We start from the raw sequence: 16,153 nt of genomic DNA, 5'->3' as shown, positions 1-16,153 counted from the left end.
CCCAAATGAGGTTTCCCAGATCTAGTAAAATCCCCGAAAGCCATCCTGTATTTGTGTCTCCCATATAAAATAGCTGTGGAAATCAATAACATTTCCGTGTGTATAGCAATCTCAGAGGTTGCTTATGGGTTTTATTCCACCAGTAGAAATAACAGAAAAAATACACATGCATTAGATTGATTTTGGTCCCTTTGCTCTACTTTCAGAGGAAAAAATGAATATGAAAATATATGTTATTTCTGTGATTTTTCTCCCAGGAATTTCCCTTTTTATTTCTCAGGCAAAGATGGCTGCCATCTGAATAGGAATATAAGGCTCCCTGGTCCTTTTCACCCACCATTATGCAGAGTCAGTTTTCCAGCATTTAGAATTTAGTGCATCTTTGGTGAAGCCTGACAGGTACATGGAGGGTTGGTGGAGAGAGGTTGGAGGAAGGTAAGAGGGCTAAGAAAGCAGCCATATAATTTATAATCTTCATGACCATAAAAGCACAGCAAGCAGGTAAGGTCGAGCACACTGTCACGGGGGCACTAGCCAGGCCTCCACAAGCTACAGGGTCTTATTTCATTGTCCTGTGACCTGTATCACAGTGCACAAAAGTCCCACTCTAGGGCCATAGCTAATCTACTCTGACAGAATAGGAAAACAACTGCATAAGTCTGCAGCTTCCCTTTCCCATAACCAGGAGGCCAAATGCAAGCAACAGAACTACTTTCCTTTGGAGAACCCTTGTGACAAGTTAGAGCATCCAGAACTTATGATCAGGCTTTGACTCTGTGCTTTCATAGCTGTTACTGCAATGCTGCCTAGATGGTAAGTGTGTGGGTTTGGAGTTCACATTTTGGTTCTGCCATTTGTGAGCTGGATAACCTTAGCTTCTACTTCAATAAGTTGCATCTTCCTTAACTATAAGATGGTGATCAGAATAAAGCCAAACACTGAGGGTTGTTAAGAGAAATGAAAAAACTAATCCATGTAAGATGCAGAGTACAGGACACGTCCCATAGGAAGCATTTTTTTTTTTTTAACTTTGGGTTTATTTATTTATTTATTTATGGCTGTGTTGGGTCTTCGTTTCTGTGCGAGGGCTTTCTCTAGTTGTGGCAAGCGGGGGCCACTCTTCATCGCGGTGCGCGGGCCTCTCATTATCGTGGCCTCTCTTCTTGCGGAGCACAGGCTCCAGACGCGCAGGCTCAGCAATTGTGGCTCACGGGCCTAGTTGCTCCGCGGCATGTGGGATCCTCCCAGACCAGGGCTCGAACCTGTGTCCCCTGCATCGGCAGGCAGATTCTCAACCACTGCGCCACCAGGGAAGCCCCCATAGGAAGCATTTTTTATTATGACAGATACCTCATCAGTCTCTGTGTGATATGTCAGGCTAATTTATTTAGACCTGCTTATACATTTCTTGGCTCTTTGTCTTTATCTATTAAAGAGACTGTCCTCAATTTCTACAGGCTAGGCTGATCAACTAGGCAAGTCACAACAATGAAAAACTCACACCTTGACCACATCGTGACAATTACCTGAATAACCAAGGAAACAGTTACAAATGTGTTCTGCAAAGGAGAGCTTCACAAAATGTTAAGCCTGCATGGTTTTCTTATAATCAGTTCTTTTTTTTTTATTATTATTTTAGTATAGTTGATTTACAATGTTGTGCTAATTTCTGCTGTACAGCAAAGTGACTCAATTATACACATATATACATCCTTATTTTATATTCTTTTCCATTATGGTTTATCCCAGGAGATTGGATATAGTTCCCTGTGCTCTACAGTAGGACCTTGTTTTTTATCCATTCTAAATGTAATAGCTTGCATCTACTAACGCCAAACTCCCCCAAACCCCAAACTCTTATAATCAGTTCTTATCCTTCCCTTGACACAGTTCACCTCAGAATAATGTAATAATCACAATAAAGATACAACTAAAGCAAAGTAATTAATTTCATGTGCTGTTTTGCAATCGATGAAACATGATAACGCCTCCAGCAGGTCACAAATAATATCTTACAATAAAAAGCTCCACTAACGTTAAAGAAATGCTGTACATGGACTCTGAAAACTGAACTCCTTCAGATTAGCCTCTGTATCAATGAGTCCTTTTGTTAGTGGACAAGGAAATAAAGGAGGTAGCAGTCAGCATGCAAGCTTTACTTTTTAGATTTGAAAAGAAGATGATCCATGGGGATGTTTCTGATCTACAGTGAAACATAATATTCTGCTCAGGAGTTAACATTAGTATCACTATATTGGCGAAGGTGGGGCAGGGGGACAGAGGAGACGCTGCATATTTTTTGCTTGTTTCCTCTCTCATCAACTGGAAACATGACAGTGTTAGTAGCAAGTGTTCTATCCGGTGTACAAAAACCGAGCACTTAGGCATTTTTGAGTGATAATTCAATAGGATTAAATTACACTCATGTGACAGCTCAACTTCACTAATGAGGTACATTTCAGTAAACTGTTGACAGAACTGTCTGGAAGGTTTCTTTAATTTAACAACACGTAACAACATGGAAAAAGCATTAGTCAACTAGATGAAGATGAATAAGCAGTGAGGTCTAGGGGTATTTTACATTAATACCTGACAACCTGAAAGGGTTTTTCACCTGTTCTATTTAGCCCAAGGCAGGCACAGAATCACTGGTACCTGTTAGTGTGATTGACTTACCAAAGCAATGAAGGGAATTACCTAGAAGAAGGCTGAGTGGAAAATGTGCCAGAAAAATTTCTTTTCCTTCCAGTTAACAGGAAGCATGTTCCTTGCAAAGTGGGGGATGGTTGCCCTAAAGTTGAAAGAATGTTTCAAAGCTTTTCAGATGGCTACACCAACATTTTCATTTTCAAATTCTTTGAGTTTGTCTTTACAGATGAAAAAATCTGTCTGTATAGATTTCTAGCCAGATGTCGATTGGGGATAGTGTAAGGTGCTCAACTAAATAATTTATTCCAAGCCAAGAAAAGAAAGAAAATATAGGAAACAAGGAAGAACAGTAAATAGGAGACAAGGAAATATGCTTATGAAGGCATCAAATGCTTATTGAAAAGATGCTCTAGCTAAGATTATACTAGCCAATAAGAAGGCCATGAAATCATTTGCATCCTTTGAAAAATGTCCCCAAACTACTGTTCTTCTAGTGTCTGGCAAGTAGTATGTTTGAAGAGAAAAAGCCGACTCTAAGTGGATAAACATGGCAACAATTAGGGGGCGCTACAGATTCCAAAATAGATATTTATGTACCAAAGTCTACCTGTTTCACTAGACTCACAGACATAGAACACAAACTTATGGTTACCAAAGGGGAAAGGGTGGGGGGGATAAATTAGGAATTTGGGATTAAAATACACACACTACTGTACATAAAATTGATAACCGACAAGGACCTACTTACTATATAGCACAGGGAACCATACTGAATATCTTGTAATAACCTATAATGGAAAAGAATCTAAAAAAGAATAGATATATAGGTATATGTATAACTGAATCACTTTGCTGTACACCTGAAACTAACACAACATTGTAAATCAACTATATTTCAATGAAAATTTAAAAAACAAAATATAATATAGTAAAAAAATAGTTATTCTCCATACCTAATCATCCTAAAAATGTTAATGTATTGATATATTCTCAAGGGAAGGTGTGCCACAAAGAAGAGGCAGAAGCAAAGATGGAAATACTTTCTTACTACATCTGTTGGCCAGAAATTACTCGAAACCACTGAGTATTTTAGAAGAATTAGGAGAAAAAAAGAATCAGTGACACCTTTAACTCTTGAGTATCAAACACATTAGAGAGGATCGTCGGTTTAACTAACCCAAACTATCAGCTAATCCATAAACCACATCTGTTTAGCTCTGAGAGAATAAAGTTTATAGGGTTTCTTTGCAGCAAGTTACCTTTCTCATTTCATCTTGATATGGCGATTATTCCAGTGGTTTTGCATACCCAGAACACACGGTGATTCGTCGGAGGCCCTTGGGAGACAGGCTAGGAGGGAGATGATGGAAAAATCTAAAAGACAAGAAACCGACTTTTCATAGTTTCAGCTGTGTCAGCTAAAAGTATACTACCTGAGTGGTAACAAAGGTGAGAAAATCATTCAGCAGTATTGTCAATACACACACATACATATAAATGTCAAGCTGGATCTTGGAGTAAGACAGAAGTTCTGCCAATAGAAAAGCTCTAGGAGGTCTGAAAATACTGATGAAGGGTATGCTGGACAGAATGGAAAGTATTACAAAAGGGCCAGCTAATTCCAGAAATGACTCCTTTTGCTGGCCTCAGACACTATCTCTGACTCTCTGAACATTATTTCCAGTCTCAATGACAATCATAATAACAATAATTGCTAAAATTTTCCCCATGTTCTGTTATTCACAAAAACTTCCATCGCCTCATTTGCTCCTGTGAGGTAGGTAGGGTCAGTATTTTTATAAAACTTGACAGACGAAGAAGCTGACTTCAGCAACTGCCCACTCAGGCTGCAAAAGCAGCCAAATAAGACACAAACTCAGGTCCTCTGACTTCAAATCCAAGTACTTCATTTTCACTGTGCTGAAATGTCATGGAACGTCTAGAGGCAAACTTGCAGATTTTGAGCAGGGCTCGTACAATCCAAGTGGGAATTAAATATCTTGGCAGGTTTTTGATCAGAGTGACCCTCATAGAGAATTCGAGAGGAAGGATTCCATCTTTCCACAGTCAGGCTAGGCATCTGGAAGACCAGCAACTTGATTCTATCTTTCCTTTACTTTTCTCTAACTATATAAAAAACACGGACCTGGCAGCTTCCAAAGTAGTGAAGGCCAAGCCTTCTTTCTGAGTTCTTTTTTTTTTCTTACTCTATTACTTTTTTATTAGTGGAAGCAATAGAACACAAATATGAGGAACAGTATTTGTAGATTTTTCCAAATATCTCTGTTACATAAATTTCTAGAAGTAGAATCACTGGGTTCAAAAATATGCACATGTAATATTTGATTTATATAGCTAAACTGCTTTCCATTGAATTCTACTTTGTTTTAGTTGAAGTATAGTTGATTTCCAATATTGTGTTAGTTTCGGGGTACAGCAAAGTGATTCGGTTCTATACACACACACACACACAAATGTATACACATATACAAACACACACATATATATATATTCTTTTTTCTATTCTTTTCCATTATAGATTATTACAAGGTATTGAATATAGTTCCTTTGCTATACAGTAAATCCTTGTTGTTAATCTATTTTATATATGTTAGTATGTATCTGTTAATCCCATACTTGAGTCCTTTCACATTACAGAACAATATAAAATTAATAATAAAAGCAAACTAGTAACAGAGAAGGAAAATAAGACATCGTGCCTATAAAATATTTTAGTATAAGGTCTCAGTTGAAAACACTTATCTGCACAGTAATACTTTTCTCACCCAACAGTGTGCATATAGTAGTTGCTAAAGCTTGGACCATATCTACTTATAAGACAGTTCTAAACAATGTTAGGTCAAAAGAATTGTCTGGCTGTATTCTGACCAAGTAAAAATTGTCAAGTAATAGCTTGATGTAAACAGTTTTAAATTAAAAATGAACAATCAAATTTTGTCTGGGATTGACTCAGCTATCTAGTCGATTATTTTGTAAAGTTTAAACAATATTCATAGCCCACAATAGTTAAGATTTTTTGACTGCTTACTGTGAGCCAGAAACTGTGCATTTACAAGCATTATGTAATTTCATACTGCTACAGTTATATGAATGTCGGTGCTGTTATTAGCCACGTAGAGAAGAATGCAAAAAACAGACTTAGAGCCTAGGTAACTTGCCCACATTATACAGCTAGTAATCAGTCGAGCTACCACTTGAATCCAGGTCTGTGTTATTTCAGAGTCTAAACCCTTTACTATGTCCACTTGACTCTACCTTGGCCAGATACTCTCCATTACCTTCCCAATGTTCTGCTATATTCCTAATTCTGGTTATCAAACCCAGAGATAGCTTACTTTAGAAAGATGGAATGAAGTTAAATCAACTGAGTGCAAAATAGAACACACTTTAATAGGAAAGCCTGCTTTCTGTAATGGGGTAGTTTGGCGCCAAGCTGAGTAACCAGTGCATGGCCAGGAATAGTATCAGAAATGATTCTTCTCAAATAAGAAATTAATCTTCCAGATATACTTGAATTCAAATATAAAAATGTATTACAAAGATTTTAAAATTGTGTGTAATAGGAAAAGACACAAAATTTAGATGGAACCAGAAGAATAAATAAATTATGACAAATACATACAATAGAGTACTGTGCAACCTTAAAAGAAATTAAATAGATTAATGTGTGCTAATACAGATCAGTCACCAAGACATACTGTTACATGAAAAATCAAGGCTCTGACTAGTATGACCAGTAAGTTACCAAACAGATCTTAAAAGATAGACATACAAATTCATGCAAAATAGAGTATCACTGGAGAGATCTACAAGATCCTGGTATTGTCTCTGGAGAGGGTTAACTGTGATTCAGAGAAAAGAGAAAGTCTACTTTTTACTACATAATTATTTGTATTGTTCTATCTTTTATCATGTACATAAATTACTTAAAAGTATTTTAACATTAATAAATAATAATAGGTGTGCAATCTATGTTTGTGGATCTGAACAATGATTGGAACACATGGGTCATGCCAACCTAGAAGCATTGGACTTGGAAACAGACAAAAAAAAATTTAATTTGGCTCTGTCACCAACTAGCAGGGCAGGGTTTGTGTAAGGGACCTGAATCTTTTAGCTACAAGTTCATGTATGGGAAATTGGTATAACAGTATCTCATAGATTCTCAAGGATGAGATGAGATAATATACAGCAAAGCATTCTCTGAAGTGTAAAAATGCAAGGAATTATTATTGTTTATTGTTGCTGAAGCAGGCTCTGGTTCAGATTAGGAAGCCATGTCTTCAGAAAGGGAGGACTTACCACGTATAGCCTGACTTGCCACGTCAAGCAGATCAACCAAATATCTGCCAAATATCCACTTCACTTTGTACCATATTCCCATTCTTTTGCAACTAGATGTGAAAATATTTATGATTTCTCCTTTAGAAAGGGGAAAATGTTTGTTTGCAGAAATGGTTGTTTCTTTGGGGTAGAAGGTAAACATGAGAGGGACCTCGGCAAGATGGAGAGAAACAATCTTGTTCCTTTAAAGAAGAAGGTGAAGAGGAGAGAGGAATGGATAAAGGCTGAGACCAGCGAAAGATAGGGCGCTCAGCAATGTGACCTAACCAGACCGCTTGTCATTAGAATCACAGAATGGCGGACATGAGTAGCGTTTAGAAGAAGCTACCTAAAAAGCTGAGGACAACACACACAGGGTCTCTCAAGACAATAGAGACAGGGAGAATGAGAGTGAGGTTAAGAGAGAGATGCACAGGAAGTAAAAACCAGGACCTCTCCGAAATATAAGGAAGAATCTTGGACTGTCACAGACATGGATTGGGATCCAGGTTTACCCTAGAAGTCCGAGGGGCAGGGGCCCCAGCTGACTGCAGGGTAACGTACTGTTTCCCCAAATACATGCTTGGCCAGCAGTACGCCAGAGTATTAGACCGAGTTTACAGAATGCAACTCCTGGACAGCCAGCCCAGTGGATTGATTGTCCACAATCAGCAGGAACATTCCTGGGTGAAGCGCAAATTGCTTTCCCTGGTGCTTGACCCTTCCAAAGCGTAATGATAATTGCTGCTGTGTGGCAAGCTGGGCTTATGCACAACACAGGGGTTAGTGCCCTCCCCTCAGGAAGGCTACCAAGGAGTAGGGACTACACACATCACATCTGATTGTGACAAATGCCTAGTTTACCTGCTAATCAGTGCACAGTAGTAGGTATTTTGTAATCTCACCAAAGCAGAAAACCCCACACATCTCAGCTCAAAACAATCAAATCAGATCTACTGCTTTTATATATTTCTGGTAAGAAATGAAATACATTCAGTCTTAATCACATGAGCAGTCAATCAAATATCAAATTGAAAACAATGAACTACAAAGAGCCACCTCGAAGTCACTTAGCATTGATAAATTAGTAATGTATTATTAAATTATTCATATCTTTTTTTCTTCCTTCGGACTATAATGATATACTGTACACAGCACTGATCATTTACTTGGGCTGAGTCCATTCATTTAATTATGCTGCTAAACTTGGTAGGCCAATTGGTCATCATGAGAGTTTCCAGGCAAGCTTATCACAAATATATAGAACATGTTCCTTATTGTCCCCAGTGGCTAAGTGCTAAAATGCTATTTAGTGCTCAGAAGGTTAATGTCCTGCTTATGTAAATTGTCCAATTTAACATTCAGCAGCGGTATCATAAATTCTGGCTCCAGGATTTCATTAAACGTATGTTCAAACTAGTTGACCTTAAAGGTTAACAAGCACAAGTTGAACAGGACAATTATTTAACTCACTTCTTATCAAGAGACTGAAGTGTACTAGCCAGTTAATAGCTCCGCAGACTTCACAGTTAGAATTCTTAGAAGGTCTCTGATAAAACGGCAGGTCATGAATTTTCATAAGGATGTCAGATAATAACTATTTATCTGCACTTGTTTTTTCTTTCTTATAAACTTAAACTTTGATCTTAACATTCAATTAGAAATGAGTCCACAGAGAAGGACTAGGTAACTCAGGTTGCTAGGGTTCACCTTCATTTGGGTCTGCACGGGGATTTAAAACATCATTTATGCATCGTCATTCATGGAAATTAACATGAAAGTCAGGGACTCACCATTAAGTGTGCAGAGCTCAAATGAAGCATGGGGCCCAACACTGAGTTACAACATCTCTTTTACGGGTTTGGGACATTAGACTAAACATTTGATTCTTTTCTTAAAAGACCCCCAAATGCCTATTAACCTCTTGGAAAAAAAAATGCATTCTCCTTTGCTTTTATATTATGATGCGTTTTAATATAACAGAAAGTTAGATGATTCAAGACATCCTTTTCCTCGCCAGTCTGGTTTCTTCTCCTGCTGTCCTTGGGCATTTTTTGTGAAACGGGAGCGAATCTCTGGAAGTGATCGCTAAGGCCGTGTTACCTACGCTGGGGGAAGCTTGGAGCGAAGCCCGTGGGCTGACGTTTGCACGTGCTTCTCTCTGCGGGAGGATCAGGCAGTGGCTTCCGGGATGCATTAAATTGGTGATCACACACCAGCAATCTCAACAGTTGGTGGCCACTGTCCACCAGGAAAAGGTACAGAAACCTTCTTTCCTTGCAGGTTGAACTGTTTAGACTGCAGGCTCTTTGGAGAATAAAGCAGCACATAAGAGCAAATAGGACTTTATTAATAAATCATGAACTGAATTTCTGTTAGGAGCTGAAATGAAGCAAAATGGGTCCAGTTTGCCTGTAGGTACATTGGGGGTGTGATAAGTAATTTTTAAAATTTGGTAATGTGCGTTAAAGGTAATTAGATAGAAAAGGGAGAGATGGATAGATACATGGATAGATGGATAAATAGGTGTTAAATATATCTATGCTTGGCCCAGTTCCTCTTTCTGCCTTCCTCATTCCCCCAGAGGTTACTTATTTTTAGGAGCTGTTAAAAAAAATAATAATATAAGGAAGAAATATTTTCTAGCATGAAAAGATGTGACAGTGTTTTATACCCTCCTGTGTTGCTCTTCATCCAAACTTCATCTTTTGAATATTGGCTTCAAATCCTGCCTGAAAGGGGACATAAATAAAGCGAAATGGCTAATGGACTAAAAACACTTATGATCAGCTTTTCATAACTAACATTATTGATAGCTTCTACCGCGCAGGCACCTGCACACAGTGCAATATCCATTTCTAAAGTAAGATTTAGAGCCCTATTTGCAATAAAAAGACTAGCACATGCAAATAAAGAATTCGAGAGTGAGGCCGGCAATAGCCTCCCCCTAGAGAGGGAGGAAAGACCTCTTTCCGTAGCAGAACTGACCACAGGGGACACAGAACACTTTTTCAGATTTCAGACGTGGCTGTGCATTTCACAGCATCCTGGGAGGGTCTTCAGGGCCAGAAAATTGTTAAGTCCTTAATTTGGAAACAACCACTTCTTTCTACTCAATGGCTTAGTATTTGCACTTGGTCAGGCAAAGAAATTTGCATTTCTGTACATTGAAACAATAACAAAATCATTTTGCAGGAAATGTAACACGATACAAATAAGGAAGCAGGCAAGACGGGAATATTTTCATGGAGTCTGGTGCTTTCCATGTCCATTTTAAGGTGATTTTCCTGTTGTTGTTGTTTTTTTTTCCTGTAAAGATTTCTATTTTAGCAGACAGTTGAAGAAAAGCCTTTGTGATGACTAGAAATTTATTTTGTGTTCAAAAATTTTCTTATCAATAACCCTCTCTTTAAAAATATTTTAGCTGTAGTAAAAATAAGAAGATGCTAGCAAAACAGAAAGTCTTTTATCTGCTTCTTGTTATTGAGATAGCGTTTGGAAGACATAATTTTCTTCTCTTTTAGTTCTTACTATTCCCATCTATCTCAGCAAAAAAAATTTTTTTTTCCTTCAAACTCTGAACTTTATTATTCTAAAAAACTTAAGTTCAGATTACATAGGAAACTGGAAATTATGGCTTTATTAAATTAAATTAATTCAAAAGAGCATTGGATTTGTGGGACTTGTATAGTTACTCATATCTACAGCTTCTATTATGGTAGGATCCCCTCCTTCAATTATATTGAAAATATGAAAATATGAATCCCAGTATACAGTCCCCCTTGGAACTGCGCATTAATGTTAGAGATTGTCACCTCTGTACTCTAAAGAACAGTGATAGTTTCCAAGTTATATAGCAATCAACAGCAAAACATTTCTCCCTCCCTTCAGAATCTCATGGTATTGCAAAGTATTACTGAGAGAGAAAAATGTTTTATACGGGAAGTTGCAACAAAGATTTCACACATAACAGTATCAGTGTTTAGTTGTGAGTCCCTATTTTTGTCCTTTCTTTTGTCCGAATTTGAGTGTAACAGAGAACAAAGAAAGACATGAAAAGGAGGATGCAAAATGACTGCAAACTCTTCATAAATGGCAAACTCATTGCTCAGAGACAAGCTGAGGCCTCGTTGCTGATGACAGACACAGCCCGGATGCCCGGATGCAAGCAATGCTACCTGGGAGGGAGCTGGGAACGATGAGACAAGTGTGTCGCTGCTCCCCCCATCCCCCCACCCCACCCACTCCCACCTCCAGAGCAAAGAAAGGGCCAGCAGTCCAAATCACAAATCCAGCCTGCTGCAGGCGAACACCGACCCAGACAGTGTCCACTATGTGAGAGACAGCTCAAAGGGATGCTCAAGTCTTGTGACAGCTAGGGTTGTGACATATCAGGAATGAGTGGCAGCTGGGTGAAGACAAGTGGAAGACACCCTAGCATAAGAGAGGGAAGGAGGTTGCCATGAGTTGAATTGTCTCCCCCAGAAAGATATGCTGAAGTCCTCATCTTTGGTCCCTGTAATATGAGCTTATTTGGCAGATGCAATCAAGTTAAGATGAGGTTGTACTGTATTAGAGTGCACCCTAAATCTAATAACTGGTGTCCTTATAAAGAGAGAGAGATTCAGAGACAGAGAGAGAACGCCATATAATAAGGCAGGCAGAGACTGGAGTGATGTATATTCAAGTCAGGGAACTCCAAGGATAGCGGGCAACCACCAGAAGCTAGGAGAGGGGCATGGAACAGCTGTCTCCCTCAGAGTATACAGAAGGAACCAACCCTGCTAAAACCTTGATTTCAAATTTCTAGTCTCCAGTATGATGAAAGAATAAATTTCTGCTATTTTAAGCCAACTGGTATGTGGTACTTTGTGGCAGCCCTAGGAAACTAATACAGAGGTGAATAGGAACTTGACCTACTTCCTTCTTCCCATTTTCTCCTAGCAGTTCCTGAACCAGAATCTGTTCTGGTATCTTTCATACTCTCCTGAACGGACTCTCAGACTGACTGGCACTGATTACACTAAATGCAGAGAATCACCATGCAGAAGTCTTGATGTCCTATCTCAAATTGGACCTGCCTCTTGGTCAATGATGTCAGTAGCCAGTAAGTGCGTCTTGATTATGCTCTAGTTCCTCAGAATTGATTTTGATTTTGAACTTCTATTAATTCCTCCTTACATTCTCAAATTAAAAAAAAAAAAAAAAAAAAAAAGGTCCTCAGCTCTCTTCTTCCATATTTTCCTCTAAAAACCATCATGGCTTGGGCCTAGCTCCCTTTCACCTTCTCAAAGTTTACCAAGTATCACACTTACATGGTCATGCGCTTTATGGCAGGCAGGAACAGGCAAACGTAACTGCTAGATTGCATTTAGAGCTTAGGTTTGGGGCTTAAACTCCTTTGATGGAGGGAGAATAATTCTGGCAGCCTCTGAAAGCCTATCCTCAGATACTATGTCATGGTCTTCCTGCAGTGTTGATGCCTAAGAGCTTTTCAGACAAGACTGCCTGGCAGTAGTTCTCAGTTTAAGGTTAGATAATCATAACGATGTCAAGTTTGGCCACATGTACAATCGCCACCATCTGTAACATCCACAACTCACAACCGTGGCTCCAAAAAAGAAAGGTTTGGAGTTATGAATGGCAGACCATTTTGTATCAGGTTTCCAATGCTCATGACCTGTCCAGGGTTGGATTAATATGACACAAATGCCAGGACTAATTTTCACCCTCAGTATATAATTATTCAAAATGAGTTACTAATGACACAGCACGTATATGTGTGTATGTATGTGTGTATATCTTCTTGACGCCATTACAATTACTCATATACTCTATACAAAGCTCCCATAAGATCTTCCCCAAAAGAACTCTTTAAAAATTTAAAAAAAGTTTTTTTACACAATTTTAAAAGTTACTTTCCATGTACAGTTATTACAAAATATTGGCTATATTCCCCATGTTGTACAATACATCCTGCAGCCTATCTTACACCCAGTAGTTTATACTTCCCCCTCCACTGCCCCCCCAACTGGTAACCACTAGTTTGTTCTTTATATCTGTGAGTCTGCTTCTTTTTTTGTTTTATTCACTAGTTTGTTGTATTTTTTAGATTCCATATATAAGTGATATCATACAGTATTTGTCTTTCTCTGTCTGACTTACTTCAGTTAGTATAATGCCCTCTAAGTCCATCCATGTTGCTGTAAATGGCAAAATGTTGTGCTTTTTTATGGCTGAGTAATATTCCAGTGTGTGTGTATGTGTGTGTGTGTGTGTGTGTGTGTGTGTGTGTGTATGAACCACATCTTCTTTATCCATTCATCTAATAATGGACACTTAGGTTGCTACCATATCTTGGCAATTGTAAATAATGCTGCTATGAACATTGGGGTGCATATATCTTTTTGAATTAGTGTTTTTTTTCCAAAAGAACACGTATTCAACAATTTAAGGGAAAAAAACCCACCTTGTTGTATAATTTCCCCTTCACTAACTTTCCTGGCCCTACTTCCAAAAGTCAACTATAGTTAACACCCAAGGCATATCATGGGATTTATGAAACCATCAAAACCTTCACAACTAACAGGAGAGATTTCATTTACTTAAATTTATGTCTATAGTTGTGAAAATGAAACATAATTTTAAAGGACTCCTTCTGCTGTGGAAGTTTTCCTCTGTTATAACTTCCGTGTAAAATTGAATACTCTTTGCCATTAACAGGGGTGCCAAAGGGATTCATTAAAGCACTAGCCTGTTATTCCAGGGGCTTCTAACTAGCTGAAGGGAGAGAGAGAAACAATGAATCATGAGCATCCCTTTTGCTTTGCCTGCATGTCTCTTTCCCCTTTCCTCTTATATGTCTCCTTCTTATACCTCAAGGATTAAACACCTAGTAGACAAACGGACATTAAGTAAGGGCAGACATGAAACCATTTCAAGGATCTGATGTGGAAGAATGAGTATGAATTTGGAAGGCAGGGAATCCTAGTGCATCACTTACTAAGCTGTGACCTTTGGCAAGGAAGTTCACTCATTCACTCAACAAATATATAATGACCACCCACTCTGAGCTGGCCACTTGAGTTACAACAATAAACAAGGCAGATATGGGTCCTTCACTCAAAATATTTCATTCTATTTAACTGTCTTCTCCAAAGCTCAGCTTCCTCCTCTGTTAATTTGGCATAATTATAACATCAAATTCATGCGGAAAGTGTGAGGGAAGGAATGAGATACAATACATGTGAAGGAATTGTGAAGCCCAGTAAAATTAGCTATTATTTCCACTGGATAGGAAATACCTTAAGAGTAAAAACGGTTTGCTATTTGCCTTTAGCATGCCCTGCACCTTGCACAATGCTCGGCGTTTAGTAGATACTCAGTGAAAATTTATTGTATGATTACGAACACCAGTAGAGATCAGATTAGTCACTTCCTCATCTGCTTTTCACAATTGGTAGAGCACTTTGGACAATACACGATGTGAGAGCATGTTATGTTCATCTTGGTATTCTTCGCGCCCTTCTTTACCTGACACAATCGCTGGAGCATAGATGGTGCTTGGAATTTATTTGAGTAAAATGTCTGTCAGTTAATAATGATTTCAAATAGAAAACTGAAGCGGGGAAGGATCAGCACTCAGCCGTGTCTGCTCCATGCCCTGCAGAACCGGTGTCCATCACAGCCCTCTCTCACCGGCCAGCTGCCAATACTGAGGATTTCATGATCAGCTCCACCCAGGTTTGGAAACGACCCTGAATATGCTTGTTAGTGTATAAGAGACTGGGTGGATGTTGGACAAGGTTTCCCTGTGGAAGGGACTCAAAATAACGTTTAGGTCATGAGAGGGTAGAGTTGTAGGAGAGGGACTATATCCTTCAGCGAAAATAACATACACGAGGGACTGAAAATGGGAGATAAGATGGAAATTTTGTGAAACAAAGAAATCCACCATGCCTGAAGCATAAGTCAGGAGGAGAGTGGTCCAAGATGAGGGGTGGGCAGGGGCTAGGGCTGGGCTGGCAACCTCCGCACTATTGACATTTGGGGCCAGAAAATTCTTTGATGTGGAGTTCTGTCCTGTGCCTTGTGGATGGCTGGCAGCACAATCACCATATGCCAACAATACGCCCCAGTGAGATGCCCAAAAATGTCTCCAGATACTGCCAAAGGCCCCTTGGGGGAAATACTTCTGAGATTGAGAACCACTGGGCTGCTAGGCCATTGCAGGGCCTTGCAGGTCACATAAAGAAGTATAGGAGATCACTGTGACCTGACTTGCAGTTTGAAGAAATCATTTCCTGCTGAATCCATGCAGGGAGACCAACTGGGAGGCCATGGCAAGAAGTCCATTGGAGGGAAAATGGAGGTTTTGACCAAGATAGTGGCAGTAGGATGGACAGAACCTGGTAGATTCAAGAGATATTAGGAAGTAGAATGCGAGTGGTATTCATAATCTTGCCAGGCATCTTTTTTCTGACCTTTTTCACTGTTCTATTTGACCTTACTCAAGGCCTGGGGAAGAACCAGCAGAGCAGGTCTTCTTGTTAATACCCATCTGATTTCAATTGGTTACATCTTTTTTTCTGATTCAGGAGAACTCTTTGCTTATTACGTATTGCTTATCAATATAATTTCTAACTCTTTAATTTTTTTTTTTAATTTTTTTAATTAATTAATTAATTAATTTATTTATGGCTGTGTTGGGTCTCCGTTTCTGTGCGAGGGCTTTCTCCAGTTGCGGCAAGCGGGGACCACTCTTCATCGCGGTGCGTGGGCCTCTCATTATCGCGGCCTCTCTTATTGCGGAGCACAGGCCCCAGACACGCAGGCTCAGTAGCTGTGGCTCACGGGCCCAGTTGCTCCACGGCATGTGGGATCTTCCCAGACCAGGGCTCGAACCCGTGTCCCCTGCATTGGCAGGCGGACTCTCAACCACTGTGCCACCAGGGAAGCCCAAACTCTTTACTTTTTATTAAGGTTGACATTGGAACTGTCTGTGAAGGACATTGTTTGCATTTCCTTTGGAAGAGAAGCTCAGGCCACACAGGCCCATTTTGATTATCTACCTGTTTTTCCTGGAGGCAGGAAATTACTAGAAGCTTGTCAAAGCAGTTCCCATCCTTCCACTGATCCCCATTTTACAAGGAAACTCAGG

The 16,153-nt window shown here is 39.3% G+C and overlaps 1 long non-coding RNA gene across 2 annotated transcripts in view; it reads right to left on the bottom strand.

The window, feature by feature from the left end:
- The window catches only part of LOC118883974, a 58,498-nt gene that overhangs the window by 28,136 nt on the left and 14,209 nt on the right, over nt 1–16,153 (bottom strand). Inside the window, exon 3 of one of the 2 annotated variants that reach the window (XR_005017164.1) lies at nt 3,909–4,023. The exons of the other annotated variant lie outside the window; for it this stretch is intronic. This is a non-coding gene — a long non-coding RNA (uncharacterized LOC118883974). The remainder of the gene's footprint in view (nt 1–3,908; nt 4,024–16,153) is intronic. 2 annotated transcript variants of the gene reach the window in all.

Source organism: Balaenoptera musculus, chromosome 1 (assembly GCF_009873245.2).
Source record: "Balaenoptera musculus isolate JJ_BM4_2016_0621 chromosome 1, mBalMus1.pri.v3, whole genome shotgun sequence".
Taxonomy (NCBI): domain Eukaryota; kingdom Metazoa; phylum Chordata; class Mammalia; order Artiodactyla; family Balaenopteridae; genus Balaenoptera; species Balaenoptera musculus.
This window is presented reverse-complemented; position numbering and strand designations above follow the sequence as displayed.